The following is an 8,849-nucleotide window of genomic DNA, read 5'->3' on the forward strand; positions in this document are numbered from 1 at the left end:
CAAAGCCCCTGAAAGTGAATGCAAAACATGCCTGTGCACAGGTGTGTTGTTCTAAGGCTGTAGCCTCTTCAGGTTTTCTAAAGAACCTGTTTCCTCATCCAGATAGCTACAGAGATCTGGCCAGAAATTGGCTGGGAGCCAGCACACTGACCTACCCTGGTGGCAGGTCTCTGGAAGGGGACAGAAAAATAGCAGTCCTAAAATAGCTTAGAAACTGCTGGTCCCTCATTTATGCCCTCAGCCCTTCTCTATGGTTCTCAGAGGCAAATTCTAATAGAAGGGGTGAAAGCCAGTAGGTGCCATCACAGTATTTTAAATAAAAATATAGCGTGATAAAGAGCAAAATTAGAGAATTGGGGCACATAATGAGGAGAGGAACTGGAGGGGGCCTCCCCAAGCAAATCCCGAAATGTGAATGTTGGATAGAAATAAGATTCTTCCTGTCTTCCAGCTGTTAAACAGCTCCCCCTTCCTTCCTCCCTTTTGGTGCCAGGAAGGGGCCAGAGGGCACCCCATCATCACCATTATGTCACTTTTAACCCCGGTCAGGTCAGGGCAGAGTGGGACTGCCTGCAACAGTTAGCCTGTCAGAAAAAAAAAAATTTTTTTAAATGATAGAAGACAGCCTGATTATTTTCTGAGTCCATTCCATTTTCTTTTTCATTAAAAAAAAAAAAATCTCCAGCAATGCTTTGGCACCTATTCTTGGGGAGAGGAATGGAGTTGGCTGGTTTAGGCTGCACCTGTGTGTTTGGGGGATGGGGTACCCCTCCTGGGCCTGCAGCTGTGTCTCCACCCTGTACCTGAGCAAAACCTGAGCTAATCTCAGCCCTCCAGTATGTCTAAGATCTGAAGCCTTGGTGTTTAGGGGCAGTTGGAGAGAATAACTTCTCTCACCCCCCAAAAAAAAGCACTTCACAGATGCCCCAGACAAAGGGAGCAGGAAGTCAGTATCTTTGCTCCCAGTTACCTGGAGCTCAAAGAGGAAAAGAGATTTTCCTTAGTTTAGGTTCACAGTAGCCTGGTAGCAAATCCGGATTTCAAAGTTTTGGAAAAAGCAAACGGGTTCAGAGCAGAAAAGAACTATACGGAGGAGAGTTGAAACTTGGGTAGTGGTTGTTTTTGTTTGACTTGAAGCTTTTAAAGACCCAGACAGAAGTGCATGGTTGAGGCAGATTTGAACACCACTCCTCTCTGGCTGTCACTTCCACTTTGTCGACCGGTCCCTTGGGCTTCTCCTAAAGAACCTCTGGTCCCCTCAGCCCCCTTTGAGTCTTGAGAGTTTTGCTGAATCTTATCTCTGGTCTTGCAAGCACCTGGCAATAATAAACGGGCGGGACAGGGCAAAGGTTTGGCCGCTAGAGAGATGGAAAAAAAAAAAAAAAAAACCAAAAACACACACACACCAAAAAAAAAAAAAGAAAAAAAAAAAAAACCCGGATTCAGCGGAAAGATGCAAAGAATGGAGGCCACGGGGCAAAACTGGGAGAGTCGGGGCTTTAGCAAGAAGCGCCTCTAAGAGCCTTGGAGAGAGACTGGGAGCAGCATCCCAGCAGCCCTTGACAGTGCTCCGGGTTCCGTGTATTCTCTAGGCGGTGGCTGACAGTCCTGGCGGTGAGGCGTTCGGGCCTCGCGATGGTCGGGTCAGCGCGCCGCGCTCCCGGGAGAGGAGAAAAGCATGCCTGGCGGGCATCGTGGCTGAGGCAAAGGCTCGGGACCAAGGCTGCTTCTCTCCACGCGGACAAAGTCTGTGCAAGCAAAAGAAAGAAGACGAGGAGGGTACTTCTTCAGCTCGTAAATTTGTTTCCCCTTCCTTTTAACCCGCCCCCGGCCGTCTTTCTTTTCAGGGCAGGAAGGGATGTAAACCGTTTGAAGTTCATCAACACGGTGAAGTTTTATTGTATTTCCGGTCCCCAAGATTTATACCCAGGAGGGGGAGCCGGCCGCCGGGCAGACTCCTGCGTTGCCTCGGGCTTCCTCGCCGGACACGTGGCCACTCGGACACTGGCCTCCGGGTTGAGGCCGGGAGGGAACCAGTCCTCATCTAGACGGGGACAGTACCTCCCGACGGATGCTTGGATGCTTCCACCCAGCCCCGCGGCCGCCGCAGCCCAGGTAAGCCCGCTGGGAGAGGCCGCGGGTGGTTGTGGGATGAGTGCAGCGCGGGTGTGAGCACCTGTGAGTACACGAATGTCTGGGGAGGTAGGGCTGGGCAGTGGGGGACGTCGGGGCGGGGGTGAAGGACCCAGACAGAAGGTCAGGGAGGAAGAAGCAAATTTGTTTTCTGCGTGCCAATCCAGGTCCATAGCCTCCCGGTTCCATTGTAAAGGCGAAATGAATTCTTACCTGGGGCAGCTCAGCCTCTCTGGAGCCTGGGCCTTGGACCATTTCAGCAGGGTGACTTCATAGAGATTATTCCTGTCAGTTGGCTGCTCCCTCCAAATCACATTCTTCCTCTGTTGCTATCTAGAATTCTTGATACTGATGCTCGGTAAACCGTCACTTTCTTTCTTGCACTTTGTCCCTGTCACTTTCTTTCTTGCTCTTCTTGGCCCCTTCTCCTGTCTGTGCACACCCCAGTCTCAAAACTGAGGGTGGTTGTAGAAGATTTGGGTCCTCAGAGCTGTCCTGGGAGGCTGGGTGACCCTGGAATATAGGGTCTAGCCAGATGGTGAGTGTAGACACACCTTCATAACGGTTTGAAGTTGAGAATCCTTTTCATCTGTGGAGACTTGCAACTGCAGAGACAGGCTGAGGAAGCAGACACCAAGCAGGTATATCAAAGGGCCATGCCTAGGCCTAGAGCTTGGCCCAGTGTCTTCTCTGGCCGGCGCTCCTGGAAGAGAGAAGTTCCTGGAATCTGAGCTGCCAGGACCAGCTTCAGGACCCTTTCATCTGGAATTCTGGATCCAGTACCTTAGATACATTGCTTACTAGCAACTGGATTCTGTGAGAAGAAATGGAGGAAAATAAGTAGAAGAAAGTAAGTTAAGTGGCCATTTTGGCCCACAGGATGGCCACAGGGGCCTGCCCCAGTGAGCCCTTGACCTGGAGCTTGAATTGAGACTGCTGAGTGAATTAGGTAGTTTCATGTTGTTGGGCCTGGGTTTCTGAACACAACGACATTAAACCACCAGATTCACGGCAGTTACTGCTCCTCGCTTAGCTGGAGGAGTGGGGTGGGGGATCTTAGGACTGATGTGTAACTCTTGCAAAATGGTGAAAATGTTTGAGTTCCTTCATCCAAGAGCAGCAAGAATGTTCCCCAGAGAAGAAATCTGGGGAATTCTGGGACATCTTCCCACTTCTGGATGCTTTTAGTGTATGTTTAGAGGGTATAGGGGGAGTGGGGAGCCCTCAGCTCTCCAAAGGCACCTTAATGGCAGTGGTTGAGCTGTTCTGCAGAACCAAGGATGCCAGTTAGGTCTTCCAGCTTTCTGCCTTAACATCTTGGGCTCCTTTCTACATTCAGAACCTTCCAGACAGAAAAAGTCTCCCCAACTACACAAAAGCTTGGTTTCAACAGAGACACAGGAGGTCCTTGAAGTCTTTGTAACTTTTAGGAACAGGGCTCCACCTTACCAGGAAGTTTCAGGTCCTTGAAGAGGGTTTAATAGGCCCCATTCTGAAAGGAAACATCATAATCTCTTGTAATCTCCGTTTACTGGTCTTTGGTGCCCTTCCTAGGGCCCCCTAGTGGGATAGGACCTCCAGAGGTAGGTTTAAAAAAAAAAAAGTCCTTTCACTCCTAAACTTCAATGGGCTCCTTCTCCACTGAGTGGCCAAGGGCCCTTGAGCTGGGCTGTGGGTTCAGGTAGGTCCTGAGGGCTTCCCCCTAGGAGAAGGGCCTGATATCCCAGCTACTGGCGAACCCAGGCTGCTCAGTAATTCAGTATTGTCTGATGTAGTGAGGGGCTGGGGCAGAGGGTTGGGGCTGGGTGAGATTGCTACCCTTTCTGACCCCAGCCCTCTTAAGGCTGTTGGCTCTGTGCCCAGTAAAGGAATAACTAGAAGTGCTGGTGGAAGGAGGGGGATTTGCCAAAACATAAGCTAACTTTTGTTCCTAAAATTTCCCCCCTGCTTCAGGCAGAGGAAATATGCAAAGGGGCCCGGGAAAGAGGCCCGACCGGATGAGGCTCCGGCGCCAGGCTGGGCCAGGGGGTTCTCTGAACAAGGGGCCTCTGCTACAGCGGAGGGCACTGGGAAGACCCAACCCAGTACAGGGGAAATGTAGCTTTCAACCCACTGTCTTGATAAGCAAAGGCCAGCAAAGCTGTCCCTTGATATTTTTTGATCCTGGGGTCTGAGTGAAGAGCGTCTGGGTGAAGAAGGTCTGTAATACCCCTGCAGCCTTACCTTGCTTCTCTCTCGGCCTCTCACAAACCTGTCCAGTCAACTCCCAGGATGGAGCCTGACTGTCTTCCATCTCTAGCTTCCCTTGGCCACCCCCTCCCAGGAAAAGTGCTGTAAAAAGAAAAAAAAAGGGGGGGGGATGTTAGAGAGAAAGGGGAAATAAAGTCTTTGGAAAGCAGAGTTTTACAACAGCCACAGGTTTTATGGAAGCAATTCCGTAATAACCTTCTACCTGCTCGCCTCCTTTCCGCCCCGCCTGCCACCCACCCCGTTTGGCCTTCTGGATACCCCCTCCCCAAGAAGTCAACCACCCCCACTGCCTTGGATATCCTTGATGGCTGAGAGTTCCTAAGAAGATTCCGGAGGTCGGATGGGGCCACTGACCTCTCCATCCTTCCTTTCACCTCTAACATCTTAGGAGGGAGGTTTGGCAGAAGATTTCGTTACTTTACAATTAAGATTCCCACTTGGGGGATATGGAAACATTGAGGTTTGACCCAGAGTGTGCAGTTTCGATGTGATATCTATTTTGGAGACCATTTGGATAAAGGGACAGGCTTGGGGATCCTGTTTCCACTGGAGATCTAAGGGTCCTCACACTTCACTCTTTCCCAGAGTGGGTCTCTGATCCTGGATCAGAAGAAATACCTCCAGTGCTTGAGAACATAGATTGGGGATTTTTCTAATTTTGTTGTACACAGCAATGCTTCTGCATGACCTCTACAGTTACCTGAGGACTTTCCCACTCAGCTCATTTCTGTCTACCTTTGCTTCACACTTGTGGTGGTTATATGTATGCATATGTAACCATGTTACAGAGGAGTAACGGTGCCTTTACTCCTATGCCCATCACTACCATGAAATAAGCATCACACAATGCACACTGTTCTTGCAATTTGGGGTAAGATACGCAGTAAAGGATTTCATGGTCAGACAAAAAGTCACCAAATTTCATGACCTTTCCTGGGTCAATTTGAAGCATTTCCTTCATCTTTTAGACAAATATTCTGGAAGGAAATTGTAATAGAATCCAGCTTTAAGGTACATGCATTTGTTTGAAGATATGGCATATATTTTTCTTGAATATCAATTCAGGGCACATTTTCAAGTGAGACTTCTAAATCAGCTAATATTTTATAGCCACATTTCAAATACACAAATCCCCAGGTTTTTGCTCTCTCCATGAGAGTGTTGATGTTTATAGAAAATGTACACACAAGCTTTTGGTTCACTGATCATCTTATATGAGCAGAATCATTAGCCCACATCTTTCACAAAGGTTATGCAGGTATCCACATATCCACATATGTAATTAGATCTTATACATGAACGCCCAGGCACATCCAGTATTGTAGCTGGGTATACTTATTTATTATATATTTACACAGTATAGAGCACATAACATTTGAGTACTAGTTTCCCATACATAAATATTTATTTGAAATAAACATACAGGGTGCACGTATCTATTCAAATACAATATGCGTCAGTTTCAGCTTAGCTTATTAATTAAAAACAATTTCCCTTTTCTCATTGTTTTTATTTTTACTTTCTAATATGTCTACCATTTACTTTCCTCCCTCCAGATTTTCTCTCTTTTTTGGGCAAGTACCCTTCCAAAAGTTGCCCCCAAAACACAGGCACTCACCAGCTCATTCAAGACACCATCGGCCTCTGCTCTTCAAACCTCGGCCTCTTTGCTCTTGGCTGCTCTGGCTCCCCTGTAGACTGGGGCTGCCTGCTTTTTCCTGCCTGCTTTTCCCAAGCTACCAGCAACCAACTCCAGCCCCAGCCCCTGCCCCAGCCCCAGCCCCAGCTGTGTTCAGGGGAGGCTTCAGTGCAAGGAATGGCAAGAGGCTGTGAGGGAAGGCAGGGTTTTATTTTTTTCTTTTTAGGATTGGGGGTGGGGTGTTGGAGCAGTTTTGCTCTCTCAGGACAAAGTGACCCTCCCCCAACAGAGTGGTCCCTCTATTAGGTGTCTTTAGAAGCTGGGTTCCAGGGGCCACAATCCTGTTTGCTATCCTGTCATGGTGGGTACCATTGTCTGGGGAGAAAACAAAGTTTGGAGAATTCATATATTCTCAGAGCACATAAGCAAGGGGTGCCCTTTGTAATAACCCTTTAATCATATGCTTGAGCTGGAGTTGGACTCCAATTTGGGGCAACAATACTTTCTAGAAAGCTTGGCTGGGGTGAGACACATTGCTTGGTGCATCCATATCTCCAACTGGAGGAAGATGAGCTGGGATGCAGACTCCAGGAATTGAGGGCAAGTTCACTCTCTTCCCTCAAGAATTTCCTCTCTCAAGAAGACTAAGACCTCCAAAACACATCATTCTGAAATTGTTCCCACTTTCCAGCTTCTTTGTGAGCAAAAAGGAAGCTTAAGCCTCAGAAAAGAGCCCTGAGTCCCCTCCTTACCCAGCATTTAGGAGTCACCAGAGATTAGGGAAAACTCCCCAGACAGCAACCCACAAACCTGAAACTTTGTCTGCTGGAACATCTCACCCTTGCTGCAGGACGCGAGCTATAAGCCCAAACGTTCTTCGTTCTTCTTCCTCTAACTTTTCCCCTAAACTAAGGGCTCTCTGGGTTCCTCTCTTGTTGCAGAGAGGCATTCCGGCAAAGCCAGGGCCAGAGAGTAGGAACCAGGAGGGCGGCAGTCAGAGCCCAGTGTCTGCACAGCTTGGATCTTAAGAACAGCCCAGGGCTGTGACTTTTCCATAAATTAAAAAAAAAAAAAAAAAAAAAAGCCCCAGCCCACAGTTCACATGTCCTTTTGGGCCCTAATTTATATACTACAGAAATCATATACTCAGCCTGCCATGCTTCATAACGCCGTTATTTATGGCAGGGAGTTTTTTTTTTTCCTGCAGAATATATTTATTACAGGTAAAGCCAACAGCAGACTCCAAAAGTCTGGGAAATCGAGAACAGGTGCTTTGCCTTAACTGCGCCCAGGTTTCTAGCTGGCAAGTCCAGGGAGCTCCTTCCACTTTCCCAAGCGTCCAACCGCTACTTAAAAGAATATGCATCGGATTTTTGTTTCCCCACTTGGGTCCTATGGAAAAAGCAGATCTTCACGCTGTTTGGTTCCGGATCTGCCCGGCTGTCGCCCTCAGAGAGCGGGGGTAGCGTAGGAGGGGGCCGGCTGGGCGCCAGCATTGATCTTTAAAAAATCATTTTGAAATCGCCATAATGTGAAGAAATATGGCGCTTCGCCCTCGTATTTCACACGTAATGACACGAGATGGCTTCATTTGGAAAGAAAAGCGGGCGGGAGTGTGTCTGTGCGTGTGCGGAGGTTATCCGCAGCCTTCCGCAGGGCAGAGGGGTAGTGGCCAAAATGATAAAACCCCAAGTTAGAACGGCCCGCTTTTGTTACAAGGACTGGGCGGGGGCTGAGGCCATGGCTCTGAGGGCAGCCTGCCTTATAATGGTCCAGGGTCAGAAAATTGCCAGGAAATCTGCCCCTAAACCCAGCCCGAGGGATTTGGGTCTGTCTAGGGTCTGCGAATACCGGAGACACACGCCAGGAGAGGCGATTGTACCCAGGGCAGAAACTGAAGGAGCAGTGGCCGGGAGAAGAGCCAGGAAGCCAGCCAGAAGCCCCTGGGGAGTTCCTTCTCTGGGCCGCGGAGTAGATTCTAATAAAATGGACTATTTGGAAGCTCCAGCGAGGGGATCAGCGGGAGGGAAAGCAATGGGTGGGGGAGAGACTGACCCTGGGGGCTTGCTGCTCTTGTTGATGCCCTATATCACTGTTTGTAAGTCGTCCAGAAGGACAATCCGAATTAGAAGAGCTGGACAGGAGGGTGGAAAATTTAGCCTCTGCTCCTCCTTTTCTGGGTGGACTCTTTCCCAAGCCTCCACTCTGTGACACCTCAAGGGAACTAACAACCTCTTTTATTTAGCTCCCTCATCTGCCCAATTTTAGAGGCCTGGGAAGTTTCTCATTTAAGGAAAGTAGAAATATCAGGCCCCCACACATCCAAAAAGACCCAAGAAATTTAAAGGAGTTACAGACTTTGGTTAGTTGTATTAAACTCTTTTGGAGTTTCCAGGGCCTAATGAATCCCTTTGACCTCTGGCAGGTTCTAATTTCAGTACACATAGTGAGTGGGTCCTTGAACATTCATCCCATTTTATTCCCTTCTCCCCTCTCTGTGCCACTGTGGAAGAAGGGGAAGCTCCCAGTCATATAAACCTCCCCCAAATAGTGCACCTGAACCCCCTCCAAAGCTGATAACGCCCTATAAAATCCCCAAATTCTCCCCCATCCCTTGCACTTCATCTCCTGTGGATTGCTGCTGCTGCTGTTGTTTAATAAACATCTTCTGTCAAGGGGACAGAGAAGAGGAAATGAGGGCCTGCGGGGTGGAGGTGGAGGTGTTGGGGGGGCAGAACTACCTCCTCTTTAATTATCCTGTGGGACCTCTCTGGCTGCTCCCGGGGCTGGGGCGCGCTCTCTCTCTCCCTCTGCGTGCTCTCCCTCC

Source organism: Marmota monax, unplaced genomic scaffold, assembly GCF_021218885.2.
Source record: "Marmota monax isolate L192 unplaced genomic scaffold, Marmota_monax_Labrador192_F-V1.1 WCK01_AAM20220418_F8-fsc00064, whole genome shotgun sequence".
Lineage (NCBI taxonomy): Eukaryota > Metazoa > Chordata > Mammalia > Rodentia > Sciuridae > Marmota > Marmota monax.